Here is a 14,489-nt window from a genome sequence, read left to right as displayed (position 1 = left end):
TTTCAGTATGTCATTAACTGACCTTCAGGAAAACAGCGACAATTGCCATGCCATCCACCTCATCGAAAGCCTTAGCCACATTTGAGTACTTGAGTGAAAATGAAGAGGCTAAAAAGCAATTAACAGGATCGTTTTTACTGGTTCTATCACAAAGAAATGCTGCAATTTGTGTATAATACTTAGAAATGCCACTCTGCACTCTCAGGGATCTCTCTGACCATGAAACTGAGAACGTGCTTGCAAACACCTGTTGATTTATGGTGTTCTGCTGAATTGCTCCGACATTGTCAGTGCCCATATTCAGGCTTTATGTTCGAGTAGGCAGATCTGCACGTATTCCTGAAAGCAATTTAAGGGTAAGTACATAAAGATGTGGAAATCACAACCTACAGGGATATATTTTTTTTCTAACTCTACTGCTAACAGTCTCTCGTGCATGCCTCCACTTCCATGTCTTTAAAAATGTAATAGATTAAACAGCATTTTGAGGAGTACAACCACTTTATTACACGTGGTGCAGTATTTATTCACAGCAGTCCCTTTTACTGTGAAAGACTGATGGTATGGCCATGAACATCATGGCTGTGGATGGTTTATATTCAGCATAAATCTTTCAACAACGTTTCAGTTTTGGCAGTATTTTCTTTAATAAGGTTTTAAGGAACTTTAGTTCAGCCTAGTATGTTGCTTACTATATCTGGTGCTGGTTTTTGTGTGAAAAATAAATTTCCAAAACTTACAGAACATGGAAATCATAATAATTTCTTTAATTATTCACCTTGCTTATTAATATGCTTAGCAATTTCTTAGCAACTATATAATCTCTGGCAATAGTCCAGTCCAGGATAATTTGTATAATGTTTCAGCAACACAGTCAGAAAAAGTATCAAAACTTCTTTTATTACAAGGAGGAGATTATAAAATTTAGAGTCAGAACATGGAAATTTTCGTATAATGCAGAGAATTTTAAAATTCTTATTTAAAGAAAAAGTCCTCTGGTATATTTTAAAATTGAGTTGCTGTCTTTTCACCTTAAAGTCTTTAAAACATTGATTCAAAGCAAACTAATAAACACTTAATAGTGCTGCTTAAACACAGTTTAAGTGCACTATCTCTTTATGGCAGGAAGCAATTCTAAAGGGACACCCCTTTCTTATCTTGGCTGTATCGAACGAGATAGCTCTAGCACTCTCAACAGCGGAAAATTTCCTATTAGGAACACACTTCTGGCTGCATGTTCCTCATGCCTAAATTAAAAACGAATAATCTGCCTCATTAGATTGTCATGTTGTAATGCTCCTAAAATCTAAAAAGCTGCCAAAGATAACATTATGCGGATTGAGGGTGGATTGTTTTTTGGCATGTTGATAACTATTAGCAGAACAAAGACACTGGAAAACAAAAATCTGTTACTTCAGAAGTGCTTTCTATTTTCTGTAAAAGAGACCTTGCTTCATTATCTGAAGACAGTTAACATGCTTGACAGCTGCTGGGGCCCTTATTAGGTAATTTTTTCTCTCTCTTTCTCTTCATTACTTTTTTCTGAGTTTTACTAGCTATTCTTGAAAAGGCAAAAAGCCGAACTTAAAGTAATCAGCCTGCGAAGACCGCCAGCAACAATTATAGCAGGACATTGGCTGATCAGACTCTCTAAAAAGAAGCTGATTTAGTATAATGTTGAATGCACTTGCATGTTTGAACTTTATAGCACTTCACCAGTGTTACTTACTTTTGTACCTGCAATTTCCATCCCTCTTTCATTATTTAGATATATATTTATATGAGAAAAAAATAGCTTAATATGTGCAGACCACAAAATCCTAATTTGCCCTTGCAAAGTCAGCTTTCCACATGCAGAGACAAAATTGCTTTTGCAAAATAAAATAATTATCAACACAATCTACATATACTTTTTGTCCCTCCCTCCCCTCCCCCCTCCCAGGATGATGTATATGACTGGACTTTGAAAATGTAACTTCGACTACTTTGACTTTTTTTTCATTGACTCTACCTCGGAGGCATATTTGCCTTCATCCATTGTGTGCTCCGAGCCTTGCTTATCACTGTGGCCCTGGAAATGGAAATGAAACTGCCTCAATCTGTGGGTTCCAGCGAGAGGTTTGCCAGGCAGCATTGCATATGCGTGGAGTAAGGTAAAAACATGAATTGATAAAGTCTTTGTGACACTCAAGTCATAGATTTCAAAGTTTTTTATATCATGCAAGCCATTTTCTCCAATTTGGAAGTTAACATATTTTGATACTAGATTATTTTAATGCTCTGGAGGAAAAAACAAAAAAAAAAAAGTTTGTTCAGTTAAGCCAAAGTTACTGAATATCTTAATTCAAGATCTGTGTATAAGACTGCTTTGGTTATAGTAAATTTGCGTATCTCCCAGGTACAGTTCCAAAATTCAGATGAAATGAATGCCCAACATGGACAATCTCTTTGTATGTGGAAGTTTTCCAGGTGATCTGGAGAAGCCCCAGAGATATTTTTTTTTATTATTTTTTTTTTTACCTCCTTGGTCGTCATATCAATTGGCAGCCTCCTTTGGCAATAAGGTATAACTTCTGCCAGTGGTCATGTCCTAGCAAAATAAATAAAGACCTGAATTTTTCTACTTCAGGTTATGTACCAATACTTAATTCATGACACTTTCCCTGGAAACCACTTGAATACATAACACAGATATGTGATATCTTAATAATAATACTTAATTCTGAAATTTTTACAATGAAAAGAAATCATAGAATGATTTGGGTTGGAAGGGACCTTGAAGATCACCAAATTCCAACCCCCCCACCATGGGCAGGGACACCTCCCACCAGACCAGGTTGCTCAAAGCCCAGTGCAACCTGGCCTTGAACACTTCCAAGGAGGGGGCATCCACAGCTTCTCTGGGCAGCCTGTGCCAGTGCCTCACCACCCTCACAGTGAAGAATTTCTTCCAAATATCTAATCTAACTCTACCCTCTTTTAGTTTAAAACCATTACTACTTGTCCTATCACTACACTTGCTGATAAAGACTCCCTCTCCGAGTTTCCTGTAGCTGGAATATTCATTCCAGCAAAGCAAACATTCAATATGTTATGAATAAATCTGTCTTTCTATTAAAGATAGCTTTCGCCATTGTTGCCTTGGTAACTCCAGTTCAAATTTGCCATTTTTTTCTGCTTGCAAGGTACTGTCTTCTTTGAAAAGAAACTACTGGCGTTCTTGAATGTCTTCTTGAACAGTATAGACAGCAATACTGTCTAACCAACCTTTATTGATTTAATACGATTTCAGAATGGCATGAGAAAATGTGGTAAAAGAAAGGATTGTAATAAGGGAACAGTGCAGTCTGGCTTGCAGTCTGTTTGGTCATACTTTATATTCAGACAGATATGAATTAGATGTCAAATTAAAATATACAGCATTCTAACTTTTCAAATGTTGCCCAAGGACTTCTACACTAAATGTTCACAATCCAAAGGATAATTTTGGTATGAAAGTACAGTACATGGAAAGCAGCGGATACTCAGCCTTTTGGAAAATATGTCACTGATTTAAAATATTTATTTGTGGATTTTGGTACAAATTCTGGCATTTACGAAGAAATAAGCAATCTTAGTAGCTTTTAGTGGTGAAAAACAACAATGTCAATGTGCAACAAAATGGTCAGCATATCCTTAAATATTACATTAATATCACTGATAATGCTCTCACTAATAAAAGAGGACTTCCAAAGCCTACCGAGTCCTACCAGCTTCAGTTGTTTGGGGAATGTTCTCAAACCAATTTTGTAGTGCTGGGAATCTTCAAAGCAATCTTCTTGAGGATCAATACATGATTAAGTGCATGATTGAAGTCCAGCTTCCAAAGTTTTCTCCAGAAGTAGGTCCTGTCTTGTAGTTCAAGAGTATTTACACACAATCACCTCTTTCACCAGCAGTAAGACATGATAAAATGACTGTCTTAAAGGTAAGTTTTACTAATACTTATGGGATTTTGTCTGGCTTAAACTCTGTCTCATATATGCTTAAAAGCATGATTGTATTTTTAGGAGCATGTGCTTGACAAGTACTGCAGCATAGTTAAATAGTTGTGCTATTATCTATATTTGTAACCTTTTGAACTGAGCATATTTAATAATCATTTCTATATAAAATAAGGGTTATCATAGACTTTGTAAGCATTGCCTTGTCATCCTGAGTTGCAAAAATGGAACCTGTTGATATTTTCCTGTTTTTTTCTTACAGACTACTCTCAGTAATAGGAAACTACTGATATCTGCCTTTGCAGATGTCCACAGCTGACGTCGGGAATTTCAGATACTATTGTGCAAGTAACGTTATAACCTATAGAACTTGTGGCATTGATGCCTAGGTATATAAAAGCTTTTAGGTGCATCTCAGACATAGATGGACAGCAATTTTCTGTTAATTTTTTGTTGCTGTTCGGAAATTATGTCTTATTAGAATGGAAAATATCAGAGGTAAATTACCACCGCAAACTTAAGCTGAAAGAGAGACAGCTTCACCTGCTTAGTCCCTGTCCAATTTCCTAGCCAGATTACTAAGATTATATCAGTGTTTCACTGCATCACCACATTTCAGTTGAGGTGAAGGGTACACAATTTATGGTCCTTGGACAACCTTGCTATGTAAACTATGTGAAAAATGAAAACAGCAAAACCAGCAGATCAGTTGGAAACAGGTATCCTGGGTCTGGCCAGGATTCAATTTGGAGTTCTCCAGCAGGGAGGTTGAAGACCTCAGTAACTGGGCTTGCAACGAGCCCTCACCACCCTGGTGGGGCCAGGGGAAGTGGGAGGCCTGACACAGGCTTGGCTGCTACCATCTAGAGTGGCTGTGATAAATTACTGCCATGTTTAGTGCTGAAACAGACTCAGGCTGGTGTCAGTGACTGAGTTTTGAGGCTTTGGAAACTAAATCTGGCACCAGATACTAAAAAGATGCAGTCCACTGCTCTAGAGCTGCACGGCAGGCAGCCCAGGAGCCCCAGAAAGGCCACTTTCACCATGGGCACTTGGGACTGGCAGCCTCTCTCCTGGTGCCTGAAATGGCTTGGGTTCTGAGTCCCAAGCTAAAGGTTGTTAGTGACAAGTATGCGTCTGAGCTTCTTGCCTGTCCCCTAGGACTGCTATGAGTCCTGGAGGGACATCTAATCCTGGAGAATTGGGACATAGGTGTTCAAAGCTCAAGAGTTTTTCATTTTGAGACTCAGAACTCTTTTGAATGCATTGGACTGGGGGGAAGAGGAGCGGGGGGTGAGGGGAAGTTTAGCAGCCGTCATTAAGATCTATAAATTTTGCAGAATGGTAATCCTGGCTTTTTGACCAGATCTGACATCAATTATCACTGTTCCTTTGGATAATGCAGGATAATCTCCTTCACTCCTATGAGAACCAGAGCAGCAAATCAACTGCAGTTAGTCACACTAATGGTAGTGTGACTGAAAGAGCCAGAGAGCCCTCAATTCCTTGTCTGCTATCAGTCGACTATAGACGGTGATGGTCAATGAGAGTTAGAGATACAGACAATAGCAAAGATCTTCTTCTTTCCGTGACTAAGAGCTAGCTGTAGAACCACTGAAAAAAGCAAGTGACCAACTCATCCAGAGAGATCTGAAATCGTGTATGGATTGAGTGAAACAGATGGGGCATTCCAGCATGGTATGGGCACAATATGATATAAAGAAATTCAGAAACAAACAATATAGAAGACTGGGGAAAGATCATTTTGAATTTTCTAACAAAGAAAGAAATGAGGTTTTAGGAATAATAGGGAAGGGAACTATAAATCTTGTCTTGTTAGACGGATGCAATGGGAATATAATATGGAAAAAAACTGCCATAGTATCTTTTGCTTGATCAGATAATCAATGTCAATTTTCTGACTATGAAAAATATTCTTTCAGTGCGAGGTGAGCATGGCACAGATTCAGTAAAGTGATCTCTTGGAAGAGGAGCCAGATTTCAGAGTTATGACCTTTTTACTGTCTCATCAGCCAGGCTCTGAAGTAATTCTAGATCTCTGATAGCAGTGCAGCAGACTGTGGGTGACTGACGTGACAGCTGGTTTGCTTCTTGAAACCCAACACAACTGGCTTATGATGCCTACCCTTACACCTTTTTATACCCCACTAAGTGCAGTTCAGTTTTTAACTGACCCTATCGCTGTTGTTAAATTATTTAATTACTAGTGTTCCTTAGTTAAAGTCTAAACTGCTGGTTCTTACAATTTTAAATTAAAATCTGTCAAATCCCATATATTTTAGCTGTGAGAATATTGATAAAGCAGTTAATATTAGGAAGGCGCCCTTTTAAGAGCTCTTGAACCAGAATGCAAAGGAAAAGAAGCCAGTATCTCTTTGAATAGATTCTTACCACTTGTTTTAACTTCTGAAATCACAATGAGGCTGTACAATCAGCCTTTCTTCAGAAGACAAAGTCCCAGGAACTAAAGTGATGCAGCTTAGGAAGAGTGGCTGATATCTCAGTATTGCATGTTGCATAGCACTATGCGATTCCCTCTTCTACCTGACAAAAAAACATTTCCAGGCTTTTTACAACACCATCATGCTAGGAGGAAAGACTTCTGAATTCAAGGAGCACTGAAGTTTTTCTAAAGGTTTTAATGTTTAAGGTTGTAAAAGGTTTTTACAAATTGCAGCAGGGATTTAATTAGGATATCTATAAATGTAAGTTAAAATGTTACGATTTTAACCATTTTATCATTAGTTTTGTGGCTTTTGTGCAGTCCTCCAGAGCACTTGTGGTCCAGACAGTGTCACATTATACTAATGTATTGGAACTCTGGGAATAAAATGCTGAGAAAGCAACCACAAAAAATGTGAAAGCAGCACAGGGTGTAAGAAGGCTGAGGATCATGGATGGTAACAAGCTTCTTAAAGCACAAGACTGTATTCCATCAAGAACTGATTATTGCCTCCACATTTTAGGCTATCCACACTCCGCAGGGAAAGTGTTAGCACCTTTCCAGGAAACTGGGATTAAAGAAATGTGATATCCTTGGCAAAACCTTCACAGTATAAATAGAAGTGGATCCCTGGCTTTCCAAGTCAGTGTGGGCAAATTTTAATGTCTAAAGCTCTGAATCTGCAAACCACTATAGATGGGTTTAACATATTGCAAAGCAGGATGCCTATTGACCTTATTTATGAGTATGAAAGTAAACATGAACATAGTATACGGATTAATGGAAAATAATCTTATTTTAAAGTCACTGCCCAGAAATAGCAGAAAACATTTCTGGAAAACATTAAATTGAAAGAACATGCAAAAGAAAACATTCATTTTTGGCGTGTCAAACACTAAATATCTTAATAATGAATTCATTTGTGAAAAAAATAATACCAAATAATAAAGGTTTCAAAAATATTTCACTGGCTTTCACAGTGCTCCTTTTTAGTTAATGTATACAGAGAATCAAGATGTCGTTATTTGGAATGCTGCAGTCAATATTAAATAGGACATATTGGATGATCTTCCCTTATAGCTATTGTAGATGTACTTGTCGTAGGAAAATTACCACAATATGAAATCCTTGGAGTTAACTGGGAGAAGGAGGATGTTTCCGAGCCATCAGGCATTGCCATCCTTGTGCAAAGGACTGGATATTCTCAACTTTCACTGGCACTCCAGGCTTAAATTTAATGATGCTTCTGGCTGCTGAATGTGTATCAGAATAGGATTTCAGGCACAGGCTTCAAGAGACAGGGATCGCCTTAAAAATAAAATAAGATATAATAAATATTGGCCTCTAGCATGAAGGAGGGAGATAATAGGACCCTAAGGGTTGTGAAAGACCTCATCTCATATTACCTCCTGTGTGGGGCTTTGCTGGTGGGAAAGATACAGCTCTGTTTGCCAGGGTGGGCAGGATCAAACCTGGCACGTCTCTGTGAAGGGAAAAGTGTCACCTTAACTGGGGAGTTTTGTCTGGTACGGGCCACAGCTTGAGGCTCTTAGTAGTGAGCATTTAATTTCAAGTGATGAAAGATAATACATCTCTTTATTTTTATTTGCAGACAGGCCTATAAAAGATAAAACCGTCTGTCCAATTACTCTCTGTCCCAGTTATGAGAACAGCCAAGTTCTGAAGCAGGCAAGAAAGGTTGGATTCAAATAATAAAGTATCCTTCTTTTCTTGTTGCCAGGAGTTCTCTGAGCCCAGGTAGTCCATAATTTCAAGTGAATACCAACAAAGCATTATAAATGTCACATTATGTACCTCAGGGGGGTATATTGAATTTGACCTAATGTATTTAAATATTAAGTTGTGTAGAAAAAACAACAACAACAAAAAACACAACAAAAGTCAACTTTATATGGTGGCGATAGCACGACAATATACATATACACGGTAATATACCATATACATGATAATATACATGTAATATACATATTTTATCATTTGTGGTTCTACTGACATATAAAACAATCTTTATGAGAAATGATGGAGTATTTATATTTTTCCCTTTTAATTCTTTCCCTTAATATGGAAAAAAAAAGCATATATAGCTACAACGGAATAAGTCTGGCTTATAGATATAACAAATGAAAGAGAAAAATGGTCTGCTGTGATAGTATATCTGATATGCTCTACATGAGGGGTTTTCAACCCTTTGATTTTCAAATGCTTAAACGTTTACCAGCAAAAAAATACAGAAAAGTTGAGCCTACTGAGATCAGGCTTGCTCTTCTCTGTTGTGTGTCACCTTGAAAAAAAATCCACAGACCCCGGGATTTGGAGCCAGAATTTGAAAATCACATTTTTGTGTCAGTAAACCATTGAAAATTGTTATCTGTATGATCAATTTTCAGGATTTGGACTCTTCAGTTGGAGTTGCTGATCAGTTTGAATACAGCTTTGCCTAGTGTTACTGCTACGGCTGTGCACAAATTTGAGCTGTATGAAGGGAGTAGATGTTTGGCCAAAGTGACCAGAATTTTTTATTTCAAATGTATTCATTTTTTGGGTTCTGTATACAACATGGTATGTAAATAATTACTGAAGTGATTTGTGATAATACCTATATTCTGGGAATTACATTAAGCATAACTAAATCTCATGATTTTGAACATAATTTACTATTGGATAAATAATGAAATATAAATGCCTTCTTTCAGAGGTCTCATTGGCTGTGGACTCTGCAACGTTTTAATCAAAGCATTGCTCCCAAAGGTCAGCAAACGCCTGAACCAGAACGAGGTATGGTCACACAGCCGCCTGCTCCGAGGGTTTTCAGCAGGGAGCTGTGCCCTCTGCTGCTTGCTAGGGCACAATGAAAAAGCAGCACTAAGAAATTTGGCTTGTATGCTTTTGACCTGAAACTTGAGTGAAATAAGGCAATTCAATGACATATTTTAAAATAGCTATTTTTATAGGGCAAGATTTTTGTCTGAAAACAATTTCTGATACTAAGATTTTTATAAAAATGTTACAGAAAGTGTTAATTTGTGTTTTACTGTAAGTTGCATTTGCAAGTTTAGAATACTTTTTTATTTCTGCTCTCTTGAGAGTCCAGGCCATACTCCATGCAGAGAAACACTGAAGTAGCAGAAATTTTGAGGAGTATTTTTACTTTTGTCAGTGACAATGCATAAAATTCATGCTTTCTTCATACAGAGGGGGCAAGAAGATCTAACTCTAACAAAACAATAGTAGAAAAACAAAAGGTATATACTCACTGAAAGGTTCTTCTTTTTATAATTGTTGAACCTCTTTTCATTAAATACTGCTTAAAACTTGAATCAAGGCTATATTTAGATATATTTCTGGCTGGCTATTTTGACTTTAATTTGGCATACCTTTTAATTTTACTGTTCACATTGACAATAGTCATGAAAAATAATCTCTGTGAGCCTTCTAGGGATGCAGTGATTCCATCAGCATTTTTCAAATTTTCATAAAGAGTTTTTAATAACAAGTAGATAGAAAAAAAAATAATAATTTCAGTGTCAGCTGTTTTGTGCAAATATTTCTCTTTTGTTCTACTGAAATATTGAAAAGGAAACACCTGCATGTAAATACATGCAAATTTTGTTAAAAATGTAAGATTCAGATATGTACCTATGCAAATAAGTATATTTAAATAGATGTAGTTTGACTTATTTCCATTCTAAGGACGTTGTTTGCAATGTTCTCTCTTTATAAACTCCACAATAAGCTCCATGAATAAAGTGCAATTTTTAGGTGTATCCAAATGTATCCAGCTCTTTGATGGCATGTAGGCAGCGTGGCTGATGCAAAATCTGATTTTTTCAATATCTTTCTTCTTTCATCAGGACATTTTCAAAACCTACTGCAATGTAACAACTGTAATCTAAAAATCACATCTGTTAAAAAATAGAAATAGCTTCAGGAACGCCACAGCATTCATGAGTACACCATAACCATTATGCCACCTATAGACACACCATTTGTGTCTTTGCACTAAAAGAAGTTGCACAATTGTGCATTTGCCTTAGTCCTGGGTAAAGTTCTTACTGAACTGAAATTAACAGCGTCCCAAGTGGGGCATCCCAGTGTGTAAACCAGAAGTACAGGAATGTGATGAATGGTCAAGATTTAATGCAAATTATGCAGAGATTGAGCAATAAAAAGCACTTAGTTCATAACCACGTTCACTACCAGAAGTTCCATTGGGATGCAGCTGAGCCCCATGATGCTAAATGGGGTAAGAGGACATGGGTTTTTGTTGTTGGTGGTGTTGTTTTGTTTTGTTTTCTAACTGATAAATCATTATATCTTTTCTATTCTTAAATGAACAGCAATTTTTTTCAAATTTCTGATAACAGGACGATGTGCTTGAAAACGTTAAAAATAGGATCTCCTTGCCCTGTTTCCCTTAGTATCTCTTGTAGTTGAGATTACCCATGTGTTCCATGCTCCCTACCACCATGAAATCACGCTCCGTACTACCTAGTAATCCTACTGCTCTCCCAGAAGAAAAGGAGAAAAACAAACAACCCAACCACTACACCACTCCAGTGTACTGGCAAAGGATCAGAGAGAACTGCATGAGTCCCAGGTCAGCAGAGCAGACTGTGGGTCTCCTCACAGCTTAAAAACAGAAAAGTTTTCCACTCCTTTTCTGTGCAGAGACGGCCTTGAAAACCTGAAAAGATGTAAATAGACTGAGGTGGAGGAAAGGAGTCAGTGAGTTGATCTCAGCTTGACAACAGGCAGAAAGCAGAGGTGTTACTGAAGGGAAAGAGGTCAATGCTAGCTCAGTCTCACATTCATGCTTTTACCTCTTTGGAGAAGTTAAAAAGAAATCCTGCCAAAATCTCCCTGTCCCTTACCACTTCCCTGGCTGTTTCCCATCGCTCTGCATGCTGACAGAGCAGGGACGTGGGAGATCACAAAGGAGACTCTGCAGCTCTGAAGAACGTCTGCTCCTGGAAGGATAGCTGGTTGAAAATTTGAATGTTTTCTTTTGAAAGAATTTAAATTCTCTGTGTTTCTTTACACTTATTCCCACTTTCACACTTCCCAGTATCAGTGTCTTAAAAAATGGTTGGTCTTATTCAAAATGACTTCACCCTCCTGGTTTTTTTTTTTCAGTAAAGGATTAAAACCCCTGAGATGATCTCAATAAGCGGCACTCTCTGGCAGCTTCCTGAGGTGACAAGAAAACAGTTCTAAATAAAGATGTCTTGGGTTCTGCGTTTTAGAAACTGAAGAAGAAACTGCGAAGAGCCTGGGGGTGAGGCTATCAGACACCAACAGGAAATGGAGGACCTGAAAAATCACAGAATCATGGAATTGTTTGGGTTGGGAGGGACGCAAAAAAGAAGTCTTGGAGGTGCAGAATAAAATGTGGGCAGAATGGAACTGGAAGATGGAAAATAAATACAGGTGTAGGAGAACCTGATGAGGAAGCAGTTCTGGCCTGTGGCTCCCTCACTTGCACGCCTTCATTATCTCTAATTCAGATACATAGAACAAGGCTATCTTAGTACTGCTCAATAGTAGCAATGTAATAATTCTGTCCTTTATAATAACCATTCTGTACTTCAGTGAAGATACTCATGTTATGTGAAGGTAGGTCCTTCTTTTTCTCATCTTTGTATTGCTCTCGGCCAAATACAGCAAACACAAAATGTCTGTTCACTATTTTTCTTACAGATGCAGTTCTCTGGATGCTTCCTAAATCGTCCATGTGATACTGTGGTCAGTTGCCTTTGAAATAAAACAGCTGTCCTTGTAGAATTGTTAACCTCATCTAATGTGAGACTTTGGACTTCAGATATATTATTCTCCCTTACTGTTTCACTATTATCTTCTTGAACATCATCATATGGTGCACCTGGATATTTCTTTTACATTAACCCTATACATTTCTCTTTGTATGGCTAACCATGCTGGAAGTATGTTCATTCCATCCAGAGACTACTGAGACCACTACTTTTACTTCTTTCCAAAATTTGTATCAATGAAATCAGAATGATTTTAGCAGCCATTTTAAGAATAAATTTTGCACACAGGTAATAAACTAAGTGAAACTAATACATATCATTTTAAGACATGTTCTGAAACAGACATGAGATATTTTAGGATTGCTGTTTGTGCAGAAGGTTGGACTAGATGGCTCACTGAGTTCCCTTCCAATCTGAATGTTTTCGTGGTTCTGTGGTTCAAGTTTTGTCTAAAAAAGTTACAATTTTTTTCCTTGTCACTATGAAAAGTATTGGAATGCTAGATAAGTATATTGAGTTTCAGCAAAACTTGATTATTTTTTATTTTCTATGATCAGATATAGGACTCAAAAAATGTGTTGTATAAAGAATACATCCAGAGTTAAAGATAAGAAGAGTGAGTCAGAGATGTGGGCATAGCCTGGGGAATTTTGAAAATTGTTGTGCAATGATTTTTAGAATTCATAACATTTGGATTAAAACATACAAAGAAAAAACATGAAAATAAATGGCTGAATTTTTCTCTGAATTTTAAGCTCCAGTGAAATCACTCATATTAACAAAGTAAAAGAGCAAATAGTCCAGAATCTTCTACTTCACTAAGATAAATTAAAAAGATTGAGAGTTCAGAGATGCATATTTATGGGAAAAACAGAGTATCCAGCAAGTGACAGTGTGGGATGCTTCAGGAGGGGGATGACCACAGCTATTACAAGCAGAAGACTAGTTCTAAATGAAGGAGACTATAAAAGCTATAATTAGCTAATGCCCCCTAAAAGCCTAACTAAACTGATGTGTGTTTTTTTTTCCATTCCAAAGTGCAATACCATAGTGAGATCAAGTGTCATGTAGTAAGTGCAGACAGAGAAGCAGATCTTATAAACACAGTATCATCTGCCATTATTTCAGGACAGTCTTGCAAGCTCTCTGAAACAGATACTTTTTCTTTAATGTTGACATGATTTCTGCAGAACTGCTTATTTACTATATTGGAATATAATAAGCACATCCCAATTAAGTGTCACCAATTTATGTCAATTTTCTTTACCTGTCTACAGATGACACTTCTTTAATCTCTAGTCTGTGCTGTAAATTATTAAGAAAGCAGACAGATTGCTGGAGAGAACAGAATCCCTTGTCTCATGAAAACAAATTTACTCTTCTCAGAAGCAGTCTCATTTCTACTTTATTTAATATTCATGGTATTAACATAATAACCTGATGAAGGACGACTGTGCCTGCTCTGCATGGATCGCATTTGGTCCCCAGGGGGTTTTCAAAGTACAGAAACATGCAACACTTCAACCCCGGTAGAGAATAAGGACATGAGAGGTCTTTCCTCTCATAAAGGACTGGCAAATAGTGCTTGGCCTTTGCTGCAAACTTGTGGATAACAGAGGGAAGCATCACAGAAGAAGTAGGACAACCAGCAATGCAAAGGCTTTTCAGGAGTGTGGTAAATGCTGCCTTACAAAGGAGAGGCACTCTGAACCATCAGAGAGACAGGAGAACACAAATAAAATGGTGTGCTGATGCATTTTCTAAATACATCACAGGCTTGATTACCCCAAGTGCACCCCAGCACACCCCAAAAATCTGGTAAGCTACTTCTGTAACAAGTTCAAGCTATATTAATTTTTGAAACAAATTCATAGTTTCTTCCAAACTAAATATATATATATGTGGGGATTTTAAAAGAGTGCTTTTATTTAAAATAAAACTCCAATACCTGTGACAAATAAAAATAAAAAATACCTACCTGTGTATATCTATATAGGCATCTTTACAGTGAGAGCACCAGAACTGGTTATAAAGTTAAAACGCTGCATGTGCTTAAATTCTCTGCTAGGCTGAGCCTGTGCTAGGTGGCTTACCAGCAACTGTCCTAGTCTCTAATTTTGGGGGCAGAAAAATGGCTGAGAATATCTTGCAAGCTTCTCATCCTTCATAGCACAAACCCATCACTGTGACAATGTATCAGCAGCCCATCTAATTCCTATTTTCTTCCTCATTCTAATAAATAAAGCTTTAGTA

General features: G+C 37.4%; 1 long non-coding RNA gene across 1 annotated transcript; it reads left to right on the top strand.

Annotated features, from left to right (window-relative positions):
* The first annotated feature begins 282 nt into the window (after positions 1–282).
* On the top strand, positions 283–12,983 carry LOC310893901. Its single transcript, XR_014579399.1, has 3 exons — positions 283–356; positions 11,712–12,081; positions 12,166–12,983. It is a non-coding gene; the product is annotated as an uncharacterized lncRNA (long non-coding RNA).
* The last annotated feature ends 1,506 nt before the right edge of the window (positions 12,984–14,489 follow it).

Source organism: Anser anser (assembly GCF_964211835.1).
Source record: "Anser anser genome assembly, chromosome: 2".
In the NCBI taxonomy this organism is placed as follows: Eukaryota; Metazoa; Chordata; class Aves; order Anseriformes; family Anatidae; genus Anser; species Anser anser.
Note: the sequence above shows the minus strand (reverse complement) of the source record. Positions and strands in the feature narration are given on the sequence as shown.